Source organism: Ciconia boyciana, chromosome 3, assembly GCF_034638445.1.
Source record: "Ciconia boyciana chromosome 3, ASM3463844v1, whole genome shotgun sequence".
Taxonomy (NCBI): Eukaryota; Metazoa; Chordata; class Aves; order Ciconiiformes; family Ciconiidae; genus Ciconia; species Ciconia boyciana.
This window is the reverse complement of record NC_132936.1, coordinates 87769958-87788768: the sequence shown is the minus strand read 5'-3', so window position 1 is coordinate 87788768 and position 18811 is coordinate 87769958. Positions and strand designations below refer to the sequence as shown.

The window sequence follows — 18811 nt, the reverse complement described above, 5'->3', positions numbered from 1 at the left end:
CCAAGCCTTTGCATTCTATGGATACCCAAACTGCAGTGGAGTCAGTGGTGGTTGGTATCCACACGCCCAGTGCCTGTCTCTGGGCAGCTATGACAACAAGGGCTACTTCTCCACTGCCATGCTTGCTTTAGCACATGGCTGATTTATCGTTATTGATTTTATTATTGTCACTGAAATCAGGAATAAACCTCTTAACACCAATGTAGCATTAAGAAGCAGGCATTCTCTTTATTGCAGTGGTGTATGCACAGGGGATCCTTCTGCCTAACGTGCATACCGGTTTACACAGATCTAGGTTCATTTATACAGTTTATCTTTCCATATGCATAGGTTTTCACACTACTAGGCGCAACTATGTTAATTAGTAGCTTACATAAGGACGATTTAACATAACGCATGCTCAGTTTTTCACATGGGGGTCCTCTGGTGCTCACTGATGGTCACAGACCCCAAACCCATGCTTTTCAGGTCATGAATCCAGGGTCGTTCTTCCTTTTAAGGCTTAATTTTTTTCATTGTTAAATATCACATGCTAGAAGAGCCGGTTTCACCAGGATATTCTTGGGTTTCTTTGTTCCTTCTTGGTTGACCCTTTAAACTTTATTCTTTACATGTTCCTCACTTATTTTCCAACATTATCATTATTGATCTTGGCAAGCTTCACCAGAAGGACACCTGATACCCGTGGCTCCTGCAGCTGTAGGCTCAGACTTGATTAGGATGCTAATATCTTCTTTCAAAACAGAAACACGACCATTCTTGGGGTTTTCATGTCTGTTTGCACTGTGAAAACTGCCATTTACCCCCATACAAGTGTCCAGGATGGTGCCTGTGTCTGAGATGCTATGTTTCCTTGTTGCCTGTTTTATAAAATAACTCCCGAAACACACAAAGTATGTTTAGAGAGGAGACATTGTTTTATTCTGCGCAGGGTGCAAGGTGGAATATTTCCACAAATCAAGCACACCTGCTGTAATTTTCTTCAATATTTATACATGAAAGTTAACATACCACGCCTATCTAATACATAATCATTAGACTGACTAAGCATCCTCTTCTTCCATTGGCCCGTATTTCCTCTGCTTCGATTTAAAGCTACAGTGTGATTTTAATTCACTGTGCATGCTCACAAGGAGTCGGGGCGGGGGGGGGTGGTTAGTCCTTTCGTTCCTCAGTTGGGTCGGTGGTCGCAATTTCCCCCTGCCGTCTTTACCTTTCCCCTAGTTACTGTGATTCCTGTTGTTTTCATGGTTGTTGTGGCATCCCTTTATCTTTGTGACTCTCCCAGTAAGAGGATGTTCCCGTTATTGGTCTTTGAAGTGTTACAGCTTTGCATTCTTTTAGGAGAAACATATGCTTGTTAGTTAAATACGCAGTGCCCGTACCCTCTTATCTGGCTTGAGCATTATCTATTACCTTGAAGATTCTACAATTCTGATATTCTCGTATGCCAGTTTCTATTCCTAACTGTGATCCCTTCTTAGCTACTAATAACTCTTATACTATTTCTATTTTATTCTAAAATATATACATATATCTATATGATTTAAGGTGACAGGAGGACAGTTTCTGATGCAACTAGATATTCTGAGGAAGATGTCTTCTGCAACTCATAGCTCAAAGGCAGTTCCCTTTAAAGCCTTGTCATACCTTGCAGCCAGACTGGTGGTATAAAGAATCCTAATTCCACCAGAAGGCTCACTCATCCCTCTCAGATCCCACTCCAAAGACAGGTATGAAAACACAGCATGCTTACCTGAGCTGGGTATCAGGAGTGCTGGCACAGGGAGCCATTGACACTGGCCACAGTGGACAGTGGGCTTAAGAAGTGTCCCTGGATGAAACCCTGTCTGGGGTCTTCTGCATGGTGCAGGGAGGGTACTGGGGGGACAGCCCTCTTCTGGATTTTCCTATGTGATGATCCGGGGACTTAGGGCACAAAAGTCCAAGTGAGTGAGAATTAGTAGCATCCAGGCAGTTAAAAGCTACATAACATATTATTGATACGAATTTACCAATTTTGTTCTCAAATTTACATGTGCTGAATGTTAGTGGGAAAGTATACTAAAGACACCACTTCATCACTCATTTAATAGGCCCAACAGAACAGAGTTGTAAGCTACAGTTACAAAAATTTAACTCAACTACTTTTTCAAACCAAACTAAGCACAGTACAACAGCTGACAGCCAGTCTGAAGTTCAGAGGTGGAAGAGAAACTCCTTTAATACCCTCATTAGCAGTGCTGGGAAGAATGAGTGAGTTATTTCCTTGAAACTTGCACTATCTAATATTATACCACATTCTCTACGGTGATAACATTTGAAACATGCACGGTGTATAATAAAGAAGAATACCTGAAAGTTTGGCAAGGGAGAAGACAGACCTGAAGAGTTACCTGGTAATGTGGTAGAATCTGCTGTCATGTAAGAAGAGGCTTAAGACAGGAGAAAGCAGGTGAAAATCTATTGCCTGTGTTACATGTGATGTGCGAGTGAAAGACCTAACCTTTGCTTCTGGCCTAGACATTGTATAAATCTAAGAAATTGGCGCATGTATTTTGTTGACTTAAAAACCTCTCTAGGCTTTGACAGAGTGAATTCCCTTCCAACCACAGTAGTCAGATTATTTGTTTCTGGAACTATATAACACCATCTGTTAAAAATCTAGTCTGACTTTCCCAGTGATTTAGAGAGAAACAGTATTAGGAGGCACATTAGTAATTTAAATGCAGGTAATTCCCTTCTGCACTTCCCATTAACATCGATCATTATAATCAACTGTCTTTATACATCTCCTTTGTGTACTGAAACTACAGGAGTCAAGAAGCACAGGCATCCTGAGTTCAGATGAGAGGATCCAAGGATCCAAGTTAGAACTGAGGACAGCCAGGAAAGGGGGTTTCCTGCTAACAGGAAACTTTGTCTTTTTCAGAATTGGGTTTCGGTTTGAATCAGATGGAATCTTTTTTTATTCCCAGTCCTCCAGTTAGCAGGAAGCTGCTCAGACACTGGAACAGCTCAGCTAAGCTGCTTCCATCCTAATACCAACAGCAAAGCCAGGTATCAGTGTCACTGAAGGCTGGGGCTTCCCAGACTCCCTGACCAGTCTCCCAGGGGATGGCTATGGGCAGGCATCTGTGGAGAGGGAGATGGGGTTACCTCAGGACTCTGGACATTCAGCAAAAGTTCACTGAGTGCAAGAAATTTTAGTCTCTAAAACATGGAATCTATCAAATAAAATTTGTTCCGTGAGAAAACTTTAAACCTAATCTCTTCATCTGGAAACTCTGATTAAGGCACCAGTTTTCACAACACGAAGGAGAAAGACGGTGGATACAGGACCACATGTCGTGCAGTTGCAATAGCACTAAAAATAGGAATTGAAGTTTCAATTTACAGAAACTCTCATAACATACCTGAGTATCAGGAACCTTTTTCTGGTCTCTCTTCAAGTGTGATGTTTAGAGAGAGTGGCTGAGCTTCAGCTGGCTGCACGCCAAAAGCCCCATCCCTCATACTGCCCAGAGACATCTTACTGTTTCTTTTGCCCCCTTACAAACACAAGTGTCTTCTCCACTGCTCAGGCTGGAAACTCTTTATGGCAAGATGCTCCTTTTGTACGGTGTGTGTATAGCACCCAGCACAAGAGGGCTCTCTAGCACTCGGCTGACGCAAACAAGAAGAAAATACAAATAATATGCCCCCCATTAAAATAATTATCAAAATATGTAATTCTCTAACAGGTGGTTATTCAGCTATATTATTTTGGAGATGTAAAAGATTTTTTGTTTAATTAGCAATCCAGCTGCTCTGTGGTAAGAATATTAGCCTTTAGTATGACAATGAGGTCCTGGAGATTGCTGACTTCTCCTAACACCAAAATGAAGCCCGGGGAAATTGAAGGTATTCGTTATCTTGATAGAGGTACTCAGAAGTAATGCAAGATGATACTTCTAGTGCTTTTGGACTTTCCAGTGTGCTCTGGAAAGGGACAGCTACCCTGCTGGGTAATTATCCTAAATAAACCATGCCTGAACCTTAGGCTGCAGCACATTCATCCTGGATTGTTTCAACTTGCATCTGACATGCTGTATTGTGCAAAAATTGTTTTGTGCTATGTCTCTTAAAGACCTTCATATAATCCTCTGCTAGGCAAACCTTTTATGGCCCTATTTTCTACTGTCAGCTGGGAGGGAAAAAATATTACTCATTGCATGTTTGGAGCCCAAATCAGTCTGGAGCACATTCTCATTTTGTTCATATCTTTCTGGAGGTGCAATGACCACAGTGAATAAACTCCCAGCCTCTAAATGGTCTTCTGCCTGTCAGGCAAACAAACAAATGTCCCCTGTAGATTAGACAGGGCAAGACTTTCTGCACAGAGCCAGAGGCTGACTGAAGTTTTTAGAGTTTTCGTTCCAGTCTGTCACAGTGTGGTTACAGTGAGAAAACAGATTATATGAAAAACTACACCTTCTCCCTCTGCAGACGTGCTCCTTGTGTGTCTGAGTCGGTGCGCTAACGGAAACCCCAACCCCCCTTTTTTATTTTAAATAACCCTGAAATGCCAATCAAAGAGTGCACAAAAATCTTTTAACTTGGGCACTCAAATTTAGAAAATAGAGACAATACCTTGTACCTAAATCAACAGTCTTATCTGGAAGCTGCAGAATAGCAGGGCATGCTGTGAAAAGGCAGGCCACTTCTTGTTGCTTAATTTGATCATCCAAGGTAGAAAATACTGGTTTTAATCTGTTATACCTAAAAATAAAATCAGTGTTTTGTTTTCACACTGCAGGAGCATTTATAAAGATGAGTGGTATGTGGATGTTCACCCAGACTGGGTGAACAGGGGATGATTGTCCTTTCCTTCAGTACCAGAATGGAGGATCATTGGATGAAACTACTAACAGCCAGAAGGTTCAGAATAAATAAATGGAGGTGGTTCCTCACACCACGTATGGCTAAGTTGTAGGAGTCATTGCTAGCATGTTGTTGTGGATATTTAAGTTTATACCAGCATGAATTCAAAAGGCTACTGGACAGATTAATGGAAGAAAGTACATCTGAGGGTATTAAGGACTATCCCCAGCTTGGAACATTATTGCACTTCAAACGGCAGAGGATAGACAAGTATCATTTCATGTTCTCATACTCTTCCTTAGACATTTTAGCAATTTTAGGACAAAAAAGGTTGTGTCAGACCAAAGGTCCATTTAGCGCCATAGTCTGTTCTCAACTTTGGTCGGTAGCAGATGCATAGTTTAAATACTGTGCATTTATACTAGCTACATATGGCCATTTATACTGGTTGCAACTAGAAACAGTATAGAGGGGCTGGACTGAGACTCAGGCCTTGCTGCATGAAGGCTACTGCTCCCACCAGCAACACACCTGAGGGAGAGGAGGGAGAAAGACACGAACCTGCCATCTGCACTGAATTGACTTTAGGTCATCCAGGAAGCATCACTGTTGTGTGCGATTCACACAGTTCTCATGTCAGAGGGGAAGACCCTCTGACCACCAGGGATGTAAATGAAACAATGAGTTGAAACACAAAAAGCAATGCATTGTAAACCTTTAACTTGAGGAATTTTGCTCTTGCATCCTTACTAGGTGTCTGAACAGATTTCAGTCTCCTTGAATTTATCCATTATTCAAAGCAATCTGATAAGAATTACCTAGTCCATAATGTAAAAGTACATGCACAAGTCACAGTGTGCAATTTTGTTTTTTCATGGAGGAATAGCCTTCTCAAAATCAGTTTTCTGCAGAGAATATTCATAGGATATCCCCAATTCTAAGCATGGTAAGTAATAGTATCTACTTCTTTCTCTCTGGATTTCAAGATATCAAGCATATTCCAAATGAGGACAAAGTAGTACTGTGCTAATCACTGCACAAAGTACAAATGAGGAATTTGGCACCTCCCTCCTGTAGATAGGTTGAAAATCCCACCAGAAGAGAAAGGGGCTCTGAAGGCACCCAGGAAGGCTGTGGCACAGCTAGGAAATTAATCTGGAGTCTCAGAGTTGAGCCTTCACACAAGGCAAACCTTTCTTGGAGTAATTCTCCATTGGTAGAAAAAGTATGATTTTATAATGATCACTGCATAGTGCCAGAACACTATAGCCAGCTCACAGACAGCGGGCTGGGACTGACCCAGGTTGGTTACCTGCACTTTCAGGTATGGGAAACTAAAAAAACAAAGAGCCACACAAAAGTGGCAAGATGCCCAGCTCCACGCAGTTAATGGTAAGAATATTTTCACCAGGATTTACCAAACTGCACTGCATTGGAGGTTGTGTTGGCATGAGAGAGGAGAGGAGGTTTCATGTATCTGTATCCTGATGAGTGGGACTTAACTATGCATAGGACACCGAGGCTCTGAAGAAGAGACACTGAAAATAATAAAGGATGAAAACCACCTGCTTTTGTTCCTTTGGGCAGAGGCTTGCTCCAGCACCTTCTACATCCTAGACCAAGTGTCCCACCACCACACTGACGATCTTCCTCACTCTGACCCACCCTGACATTTTGATTTTCTCAACACGTGTGTGTTTTCATCGAAGTTTTCAACACATTTTGATTCTGCTCCTGTTCAGGAAAAAAAAAAAAATCTCGAAGGTTGTTCTGCTTGATCAAGATCTCTTCTGAGAAGAGATTTAAGGCTTCATGGAAGAAGAGGATCCAGGCTGGGCAGTTGGCGCCCTAGCTCTTCTTCTGTGAGTCCAGCTCAAGTAATTTTTGATTAGTGACTCTCTCACCGCACTTCCTTTACTTTGTGACATTAACATGATGCTAGACACTAACTCACCACTCCGGAGACATATGTTAGAGAGGCAAAATATCTAGTCATCTTTAGGCAGTTTGCCACCATCCATCACCAAGCCCATTTCAGAGACAACTGCAGAAAGCTGGATCAGAAAGTAGATGTCAAACCACATTACACATGGGAAACAGATGCTATCCAGGAAACCTTTTTACAGGTCTAAATTATAAATCATTCCTTGGAAGAACTTTTATTTTGGAGAAGCGTTTGGTGAGATGCTGCATTTGACCACAGACAGCTGGGCTGTTTAATCATTTAGTATCATTTACATCCATAGCAACTTATTTAATCCACTGTGTATATCTGACTACAAACCTTCAGTGAAAAAGAAGAAATAACATACATATATACATGTCTCTGTGTGTATAAGTATATACTTAGAATTATATACACTAATATATATTTATATATACCAGTGTACACACAGTTTTTACTGCAGTGTCTGATGTGATTACAGCATCTCATCTTACAATAAAGAAAATACAAGAACAGATTTTTTTAACTCAGTTCACTGAGGACAGTGAAATTCCAAAGACAAGAATAGTTCTTATGTTAATAAAACATTTCTTTTCAGCTTTTGCACTTAACAGTTTTATGGAGCCACTGCTACATAGGGGACAGGGACAACTAGCAAGAGTGAGTCTGACTCATTTGTTTTGATTGTCCACAGTAAAAAGATGATGCAAATGAAGGCCTCAGCTGTTACAAAGCTAACTTGGTTTCCCAATAAGCTCTTAGTGATATATGTAAATATATTTCAGTATTTGTATTTCAGGAATATAATATTCAACATAATTCAGAGTAGCATGATGCTGCTCACACAAATAAATGTAAGTAAGCCAGTATATGAAGAACTAAAGGGAAAAGGTAAAGCTATTTGCAGGAGAGAATACTATAATGTAGAAAAGCACCTGATGAAATATTTAAGGATATATTGAAACAGAATAAAGAGGACATCTCTTGCTTTTTCTTTCTAAAAGTTCAGTGTGTCCTTCTAGAGTCTGATCATAGCCTTCTTGGAGCTGTTGGGTTTGAAGGAAAAATCCCAGCCTGCAAGCAGAGCCAGTTTTAAAGATGAACACCTCTGGCTAGTGAGCCCAAGAAACTACAAGTCTTTTAGGTAGCAGCATAAAACATCCATCATGCTGGTGCAAACAGCCAGTTGTGCATGTGAGGGGAGAGGATTTACACTTACCAGAAGGCTCCATGGATCTAATGCTTGTCCACAACCACTAGCAGGCAACTCCAGCGGTCCCCTCTTGAAATTTAGGATAAGGTTGTCTCCTGCAAAGGACCAGTATTTTCTAAGTGTGTATTTTCAACCTTGTGTTTGAGAGATCCTCTTTAAAACTAGAGGGAAATTTACACTTGATGCTTGCCCTGTCTATCAAAAATGATGCTACTCAGGGGAAACTACACAGTAGAAACTAAAGTGGCACTATCCTATGCATTTGTTCCAATAGTCTTCATTACAGATAAATTTATATGAGATATTGACAATAAGCAAGATCCATATCAGACACCTCGTTCTGAACAGCTCAGATACCAGTTCTGTGAGTCATTTGATCCTTAAGTATGGGCTCCCTGAGGTTACCAACAGGAGCCATTCAATACTCCACAATTGCCATCTATCACATCTATCCTGTTTATTTATGCATTTATATAGGGTGGGACTTTCACCCGGACTCAGATCTGCTTTACTTCAACTTTCATTTAAAACATGGAAAAAATCCTCTTGATTAGTATTTCCTATGCAGGATTCTTATTCTTCTGAGAGTCCCCCCTTACAATCACAGGGGTGTCTGGGCAAAGGCCATTCTCTGTTGCTGGTGACCACTGTATGGCCACAGTCACCAACAGTAACAATTGTAGATCTGTTCCTGCTTTCAGCTCTTGTCCACTACACTACGAAACTAGCATTGCATTGCTTTTCAAGATACTATTTGAAAGAGGATAGGGAATCTGAAAGCATAGAATCATAAAATCATAGAATCGTTTAGGTTGGAAAAGACCTTTAAGATCATCAAGTCCAACTGTTAACCTAACACTGCCAAGACCACCACTATACCATGTCCCTAAGCACCACATCTACACATTACCTACATTACCCCCAGGCATGGTGACTCAACCACTTCCCTGGGCAGCCTGGTTCAATGCTTCATAACCCTTTCGGTGAAGAAATTCTTCCTAATATCCAATCTAAACCTCCCCGGCACAACTTGAGGCCATTTCCTCTTGTCCTATCACTTGTTACCTGGGAGAAGAGACCGACACCCACCTCACCACAACCTCCTTTCAGGTAGTTGTAGAGAGCAGTAAGGTCTCCCTCAGCCTCCTTTTCTCCAGGCTAAACAACCCCAGTTCCCTCAGCCGCTCCTCATCACACTTGTGCTCTAGACCCTTCACCAGCTTCGTTGCCCTTCTCTGGACACGCTCCAGCACCTCAATGTCTTCCTTGTAGTGAGGGGCCCAAAACTGAACACAGTATTTGAGGTGTGGCCTCACTAGTGCCGAGTACAGGGGCACGATCACTTCCCTAGTCCTGCTGGCCACACTATTTTTGATACAAGCCAGGATGCCATTGGCTTTCTTGGCCACCTGGGCACACTGCTGGCTCATATTCAGACGGCTATCGACCAACACCCCCAGGTCCTTTTCTGCTGGGCAGCTTTCCAGCCACTCTTCCCCAAGCCTGTAGCGTTGCGTGGGGTTGTTGTGACCCAAGTGCAGGACCCGGCATTTAGCCTTGTTGAATGTCATACAATTGGCAAATAGGTGATGAAAGCCTTCTGCTTTCCAAAGCAGCTAGGTCTGCTCAAGAAAACAAAAAGCAAGACAGTGGCACATGTTTTGCATAGTCAACACCCCCTTCATGTGCAATATATTCCATTTGTGGATTAAGAGCAATTCATCCATTTGTAAAGATTGCCCACTGCAAACACAGTACTGCAAAAGTCGGGATGAATTGGCTTATCCACTGCATACATGTTAGTCACACAAACTAAAGCCAGTGCCACAAGCCAGTGTGTTGCACTTTCGTGTTTGCTAGTCTGACCTCTATTAAGTGTCTCCCATCCCACTTGTGTCTTACACATACTATTCCTCAGTGCTTCATTATAAATCCATTTCCCGTAGATAGGTAGGAGTACAAGGCTATATTTTTTTTTCTCTAAGCTATACAGGCTTTAACCAAAACTCAGGTTAAAGACACAAAATAGATAGGCTGGATTACATCGGTATAACCTATTGTGACAATTTCACTTGATAGCACTAAGGAACTGAGCAAACCTACGTGTCATTGGGCGAAGGAAATTCGTCTGAAAGCGAACTAGAGCAGAACTCAAGCCCACTCCTATGAGGCTGAGCTCTTTGGAGAGTATTCACAGTACCTATTTCAGGTACTCAAATCAAGCACTCAGCGTGGCCAACGTAAAGGGAAGGACTCATGCAGAAGACAGTTCAGAGCACTGACACTGAACGGACCTTCTGCAAGAGTTTCTCTCTCTCTCTCCATTGACCATATACAGAACCTGGGAAGACTGGACTCTGAATTTAGTCATCTCCAGTTAGATTCCTGAAGCAGATGATTTTGAATATCTGCTGATGTACACTTTTGGGCTATGATTTGCAGTAATCCCATATCATTCCAAAGCACTTGTTAGTATTTTCATATTCAATAAATTGTTGACATTTTTACAGAACTTTGGTCATAGCACATGAGTATTAACTGAGCTCCGCAACACATTTGTTATGCAGCTAAGTATATGACATGGCTCAGCGGCTTGGCCACGGTTCCAGGACTTGTTTAAGCTCACACAATTCAGTAGAGACACTGGGAATAGCTATCCAGGAGTCCTTCTTCTAAAACACCTAAGCAACATCCTTCTCTCTTACATCCATTATTTTTCGCATTTTTCCTAACATCTTACAAAATTCCCTAAAAAAGGATTTTTAAGACAAAGTGACAGTCTTGAATTTGTAGAGCAGGAACTCAATCTTTCCTTTATATTTAGACTTTTTGCCTATAGTTTTGGGGTTTGGACCTCTCCAAGCCTTAGAGATTTCTGCTGAAAGCATTTAAAAGGGACTTCAAGTCCTGAGAGCCACAGTTTCTGAGTACGTAATGTGGGCACCTTAAGAATCCAGATTTTAATTAAGTGCAGAGCAATTTCCCAGTAGGGATCAGGCCTCTTTAACATGCACCTGAAAAGGGAGGTATCCAAGGGTCCCAGCCACTCTTGGAAACTCTGTGCATTGCTCTCCTGGTGAGGCATACTTTCAACGCTGAAAGAGAGCTCGAGTCCCTTGACCCTTCTGTCAGGCATTCCAGCAGGATGACAACAAAGCTGCCAGCTTCATAGGGACATGCTAAAGATATTTTTAAAATCCTCTGCTTTCTGTCAGTTATAACACCCTTTCTGAAGGTTAAAATAGAAACCAGTTTCCAGCATCTACAAACAAAACCCAATAGTTACTTTTGGCACTGTCTGACACATTCTTGGCAGACTCAACAGGGAGGCCAGGAACAGGCTGGACATAAAGCCACTGATGTCCCAACTGAAAACAACTCAGCCATACTGGAGAAAATGCTTTAAAACCCTATATGAAAGGAAAACCTCCTTAAACAAGATTATCATCATATATGGACAAAGCATAACTTTTAAATCCATTTGCAGAGCATGGGATGCTGTTCCCCCTCACCAAGGCACAAGCGCTGAGATCTGTACTCGTAGTAGGAGCACTACTAAACCCAGCAAGACAGAATGCAAATGTGCTACCAAGTCAAACAGAAGACACATTAGCAGAAGAGCGGAATCGTGTTCCCAGAATTCCAACCCATAATAGATGTCAAAAAAATCAGATTTATTCAAGCAGATGCTCAGTACATTCTAATCAGAGTCAAATTTGGAGTTTTTCCCTTTTTATCATGCCTTTGCACTAACTGCTGCTGGTATACATGTGAAGTACCAGCAGTCCCTTATAATGAGCAAACAGGCACACTCTCCTAAAAATGCTAATGATTCAGCAACAGCACTCATTAACCAGGTCTAATCCCACAGAAGGGCCTTGTTATCAAGAAACTCTTAAGAGCATTATTCAATTATTGCTAGGTGTAAAGCAGCCATGACTACAGAAGGTTGTGATATTTTACAAAGGGAAATCCATAAACTGAAGCACTACACCTCAAATTAAAACTGTCTTGTCCACACAGGGGAACATTTCTTCAGTTTCTCAAAAAGATGACCAAGGAAATTGGCTAGCAAGAACAACATCAGTTCTGTCTCTTCTGTAGACAGAAAACGTAATACATTGCATCTCAGCACTGATAACAAGAGAGCACATGGTGGGAAGGGAGGCTCGAATGATGTTTTTCCATTTTTAGCATCTTTCTAGACTTTGAGCTCAGCCCCTGTGGGACAGAAAGCTGGTGAACTGCTGATATAGCAGGAAACAGAAAATCAAAGATGTACCTGCAGGGACCTTGACCAACAGTTTGCCAGCTTATGCCAGCTCAATTCTGGCATAAACTTCTGACCCAAAAATAGTCACTGATTTTTTTTTACATCTAGTTATAATCTCCAATTTGAGCAATACTTGCAGAAAATTACTGACAACCTAGGTCTCAAATTCTTCTCAAATTTAAAATGCTAAAACAGAAGCACTTACCATGTGGAACAACTTAAAAACTACCCTCACTATACCTCAGCCTGCCCAGCTCTCTCAATATGGTTGAAAATTTAATGAATTAATGCTGAGAGAGGTCTTAAAATCTTTAAATGGAAGACAGAGCACTCAAGAAAAGTATGATTAGTGCACTTGAGCCCAAAAACTAGCATAAAGGAACTACTCTGTAACAATAAAATACCCTTTGAATTTTGCCAACTCTAGGATGCTACTTTTGCGTATGCATTATGTGCACCGCAGACAGCAGCATTTTAACCTAGTGATGACTACAATCCAGTAAAGAAATGAGCTGAACACCAACAGGACAGTTAAAGGTAAGAAAGAGAAAAGAGATGAAAGGAGTCTAACTGAAATTTCATTTGCAGAACAGACATTTTAAGCTCAGAAGCCCAAGCTCTGGTGCAAAAGAGTCACGTAGTGTCTCATTTAAAAGTAACAGAACTAATTTCTAATTTTTGTGGCTACACCAAAAAGGCATCAGAGATATGACCTAGGTTCAATATAAGGGTGAAAAAATCAAGAGACAAAGAAAAAGAACCAAAAGTACATATAAACACTAGCCAATCAATCCAGAAATACCACTGGTGACTTTTAAATTTATCTCAGCTTTTTGAGAGGGGCTCAGTTTGTGATGTGAGTCTTGTTAACAGATGAGTTTGGAACATAAATCCGAGATACAGGACTAAGCGTCCCCTAAAACATAAGAATAATCCAGCTAGCTTTTTGGTGTAGGGACTTACGAATTCACAAATTTAGTTACTGGCACACAATTACTTCAGGCTTACCCATGAGTGTGGGTTTGCTTCTGTGGCATAGGAGGAGAAATAGACAGGTTCAGAGCTGCGGAAGGGAAGAAGGAGGCAAAGGATTCCCTGTCTGTAACTAGCCATGTTCAGGGAGCGTGCAAATGTTCAGGATGGCTCTTTTAAAACCCATTACATTGGCTGGCTGAGTCTGACTGCTTGAGGGCTTTTCAAACTCCTCTTGACTCGACTATTTTATTTTCACTTACAGACAACCCTCCTGAAAGCATGTATTTAGGATAACTATGCATAATACTGTAGAACTTCATAGGCTTTCTCAGTGCAACAAATAAGCCTTCATTTTGCCAAGTCACATTTTTTCCCTAGAACATCATGCTGCAGTTTCTCTTCCTATTCAGTTAGGCTGCTTAAATAAATAAATCACAGTCCCTCTAGGGCTGTATCATTCATATTTAAATTGTTAGTCTACACATAACTGTTTTGTGCCTTCTGCACTTAATCCCTCAGCCTCTCTTGCTTACATATCTGCTTGTGTTCAGGTTTATTAGGTGCTGGATGGAATTTATAGACAGAGCGAAGCCCCATTTGTCATCCACGTTTTGCTACACTGGAATTAACTCAGTAGCACCTGCATACTGACTTATGAAGAAAAGCTAATCTCAGTTTATGGCGTACTAGAGTGCTTTTCACCATGTAACAGTGGAGCGAATCTCTTCCGCTGGAACGTGAATCACTTCTAATGCCGTTCACATTTTTACATTTATTGAGTTTTTCTCTTGACTAAGTCTGGCCCTTGGGTTTGCCTTCATTAGGTGTCGCGCTGTTCAGCTAGCTTGGCAGAACAGACTAACGAGCTTCACTCCAGCTTCAGGCTGGGAGCCTTGCCTCCTGAGCTCTGGCAGTTAAAGCTTTGGCAATTTAAAACATCGCTGCGCCCACCCTACCGATGTGCTGGATGTTACTGCCCTGGTGGCAGGAGTGGCAGGCGTGGACAGGCACTGAAGCCTTGCCTGCTCTTGGCCACTGTCCTGAGCGTTAACCCAGCAGGGGATCACAAGCTGTGCCTGCTGGGGAGGCAGCCTCCAGCTACGAGGAGGGGCAGGCAGCCAGGTGCTTAGTCTGAAACTGCCATGGTTTAAATTCCCCAAGCTCAGGAGTCGGAGCCCTGTGATCACTCCTATGCCTTAAACCTCTCAGGGCTTTTAACCATGACGGTACGGGAGCACCAGACAGCACCAGGGAGGCTTCTGAAGGCAGAATGCAGTGCAGTTACTGGATTTTAGCTGTATGCTTCCTACAACAGGCAAAATCTTGGCTAGAGCCTCGTAGCACTCACACATGCTACTCGAGCAATCTGAGCAGGGCATCTCAGTCCTCTGGTTAACGCAGGCAGCTTTCGATCCTCAGCTCCAAAATAGCTCACAGATCCACCTGAAAGCAGTGCCGTTCATCTCACAGCACTCGGAGAAAAGGAGATGCCTGCTTGTGAGTATGTCATTGTGCCTCTGTGACACATCTGAGTGTTCAAAAGCACTTGCGGAGGGGAGGAAGAGCCTCTAATACACTGATGGAAAAACCTCAGTGTCTTTTACACCTTTTTGTTGTTACAGAGCTTATTATAACCAACCCAAGCCCTAGCAGATCACAGATAATGTCATTCAAACTTTCATACATGCTACAGGAAAGTAGTTCAAAACTTCTGCTTCAGAGCAGGAAAAAACAGAGGAGAACTCACAAAGCTCAAGGACAATTCACCATTCAAAGAGGTGTTTAGCATTTCTCTTTAAGGAAATAATAAGTTACAGATCCACCAGATGGCAACTGGATGTACATACACAGCCACACCTGACAGGTTAACGTTATGTTGTTATCCTGTCTTTGTGATGTGTCAGGGCTAGACCCTTTTGGAAGCAACTTGTCCCTCTCTCTCAAGCACTCTGTACTTTGTATCGCATTTTTGTTCTTGCAGCAGTTACTGGAAAGCTTTGGAAGTGTGACTTTAGCATGCAGCATTCAGCTGTGTAAAGGCAGCTGGTCAGGGATTCTAGAGTTTTTAAATACAATCACATATAAAATATTGATGTCTGGGGGTTTTTTTAATTCTGTAAGAGGCAGGGTGGTCCTGTGATCAACTCAATGCATTTGTGCTCCAAAAATGTGGAACCAGTTATCATTTGTACCATAGCCTTCCTCATGAAATAGTGTTCAAAATGTAGCACGCATTCTTTGCATCTTGGATTTTTGCAGCTACCGTAATTATTTCTACCTCATTTTATCTTGTCTGGGAAATTCAGATTTCAAGTTCTTCAGAGCAGGCTTGTTTTTTTCTGAGATGCTTATATTTTGCTTAGCACAGGGAGACTTGCGTATCCATACAGACCTATACAATTTGAATGAAGAATAACTACCAAACAAGAACAATTTGAGGAAATGTACTTTTTCTAGCTCTTCAGGCCTTTTCTCTAGCACTGGTAAAGACCTTTTTCTGAGCAACATGAGCATGAATGAAACAGAAGAGTCTAAGAAAAAGGCCTTACATTAGAGCCCATTCATCACTCTCCCGCTGCTTCCCTACCCAACTTTGAAAAAATGCAGGAAATTGGGATGAGAAAGTGCAAGAAACAAGGTAAGCCGTGAAAACTCCTGAAAGCATAAAATGAGTTATCAGGCAAAGCAGTCAAATTTTAGGATGGACAACTCACATATGCTAGACAGTCTATGAAAGAAGCACCCCCTCGCTTGCTCAGGAAGCAAAGCCCTCAGTCCTTTGCTCAGTCATTAGCTGACTCACTTCTCCCCCGCGGCAGTATCACGTATTCGGACTTCAGCCATACTTCTGGAACAAACCAGTTTGTCCTTTCCCAGAAAGTTCCTACCAGCTTATTTCAGACTCTCTTCATATACTGTTATTCTGTCTTTCACAGGAGTGCCCTCATTTCTACTGAAACTAAAACTCTACTGTATCCTCAAATTTCAGACACCCTGCACCCTCCTGTATGGGGAAAACAAATAATTCCCTGATTAAAACACTCTGAGGCTATGAGACAAGTTTTTTAATGTCTTCAGGTGGAATGGGCCAATGTGAAGGACATGCTGTTTCTTTGCTGCTTTTACGCTAACTTTGAGCAGACTCTGTATATGATTAGGTCCATGAAGCTGGGATCACTTCAGTATAGAGACAATGGATATATCAGCATTCAGTTACACAGCTGCAAACCTGGGAGTTCTGGAGAGGCTATGAGCGTGGCAATGAAACTGGACTAGATAAGATATGCAACTCCAAGCTTGTGCATTAATGTTCAGGGACTTACAGGACTCCTATGAGTGTAGTCTTTGGATATTCAAGCAGGTAAAAATAGAGTAACAATTCCTTGTGGTCCTTCTGTTTCTGTTTCCGTAGGGTCCTCTGAGTACTCCGTTCTCTACACAAAATTGTTCTAACAGTTCATTAATTATGTGCATGCAAGAAAAACTTACAAGGGAAAGGAGAGAAGAAGGAATAAATTCCACATTTGGGTCTGAAACTGGGTATTTCAATGCAAGAGCGCGTGCAGGTGCCATGTAGTGGCACACTACACACTAGACCACACACTAGACCTCCCATTCTCTCTGCCTGCAGATAGTGAAATACATTATTAGTTAGCACATGTTAACTGAAGCCTGAGTCTGTGCTCACTCTTAGCTCTCACAGAAGTTGAAGCTGTAACTGATCACCAGGTTCACTGATCACCAGGGAATTCTTCTTCTTTGGTTCCCCTTCTTATCAGGTATTCATTTTTCTTACTAGCAGCTGCTGTAGAAGCTTATGGTTATGAAAATAAATCACCTCTCTCTGGAAGCTGGGCCGCTGATGTCTGTACAGAGCCACGCTTTCTTACTTTGTATGCAGTGAGAGGTGACGCAGAAAGCAGAGCCCTGGTGTGGCAGGTTCCCTCTTGTCTGCATACAGTGGATCACAGATCTTTCTACTGGATCTACTGGGCAGAAACCAGCAGGGGTGTGTGGAAGAACCGGTCCACTTCCTGAACAGCTTTGGGAAGCCCCACAGTGACCACAACTCCAAAGACACATTCTGTGATCTCCACACATCCTTCTACCTCCCACAGGCTTTGTTCCTGTGCTACATGTAGGTCTATGCTGTTTCTTTACCCTTCTAGTTATTCTTCTGTTCCTTCATCTTCTTAAATACGTGTATCACCAGACTGGGTTATGGCATTGTGCCACTTCCATGGCACACGTCCTCCTCCACTCATGCTTCCCCAGTCTCTCCACCTCTACTCAAAAGGACTGAAGTTAGACCCAGCTCTGTAAGCAAACCCCTGAGCTTACCTGCCCTGATACAGAGGTCTGCTCATGAGGACGAGCTGCATCCAAACCATTCCGGTGTAGGCTCAAGTCCTCTCTCCAAGTTCAGAGCTCTTGCTCATGAACTCCTCAAAGCAAAAATCTTGTCTTCTCTGAGCAATTAAATTCGTAGTGCCACATGGGGGAGCTTGTGCTGTGACTAAAGCTCATCACTGCCAGATCAAGAGAAAAGGACAGCTCAGCAGCACTAAGGGCTTCAACCACTGGAAACTCTGTTCTGGAAAGGCTGGTTGAAAATCGTGACATATGCCTACATAGTGCACACACACTATAAGAAAGATGCTCCTTTTCAAAATGATCTTAGGTGACAGTCATTGATTTTGCCTTGAAAAAGCAGCCAAACCCGTAACTCATAAACCGTAACTCACAAACCTTGGAAACTGCCAGTTGCCCTTAGCCTGGTAGACCAAATAAAAGGAAAACGACTATATTGTAAAGGCATAAGCAAAGCGAATGAGTAATGGGGATCAATTCCAGCCATCCTCTAAGATGACTTATATACACACCAGCCTTGAGCTGACTTTACTCCTTGCTGAGCCATGTCTGGCTGCGAAGCCATCTTGACAGCTGAAGTAAAAGCAGGTGAACAAGCAATCCAAAAGGCAGGGAAGCTGTCTCATCATATTTGGCAAATAGAGGGACCCGAAGTCTGCTTGGAAACCCTTAAAATCACGAGTCAAAAACAGAGTTAAAGCTCACCTCCCAAGTCATTCAGAAAATAAGCAATCTGGTGGCCTGAGGATATGAAAACCATCAGGTTTTTTCTTCTAAAACCGAAGAAACAGCTTGAAAGCAGTTTGTAAGTACGAAGAAGGTAACTGACCTTCTGGACCGGCCATCTGGAAAGGGAAGACAGATGGAGACCGTCCAGCCTTGAGCCGCGCCCTTCAGCCACCCCACAGGGTAGCCAAAGACCTCTCACAACGTACTATATCGCCTTGTACGCAAAATACCTCGCAGTTCGGATAGTTTCTGTCAAAGAGCGCAAAGAACAGGACGGGTGCTGCCAGGACGGCCTGGGGAGGCAGGCTCAGCCGCTGCCAGGGAGGCAGGCTCAGCAGCAGCACATTTCACGATCCCCGGGCGCCCCGTTGCCGGCGGGGGGGAGGCAGGCGAGCGAGGGGGGACGAGCCCGCCGGCAGCGCCGCGGGGCCGCGCTTGGCCA

At 42.6% G+C, this 18811-nt stretch overlaps 1 long non-coding RNA gene across 2 annotated transcripts; it reads right to left on the bottom strand.

Annotated features, from left to right (window-relative positions):
• Positions 1-200: 200 nt before the first annotated feature.
• On the bottom strand, positions 201-18807 carry LOC140649374 (uncharacterized). 2 transcript variants are annotated; one of them, XR_012041607.1, is made up of 4 exons: positions 18346-18807; positions 8028-8116; positions 1757-1929; positions 201-1337 (listed from the first exon to the last, which is right to left on the bottom strand). It is a non-coding gene; the product is annotated as an uncharacterized lncRNA (long non-coding RNA). The 2 variants fall into 2 exon arrangements; XR_012041606.1 differs by having other exon boundaries at positions 18470-18806.
• Positions 18808-18811: the final 4 nt, after the last annotated feature.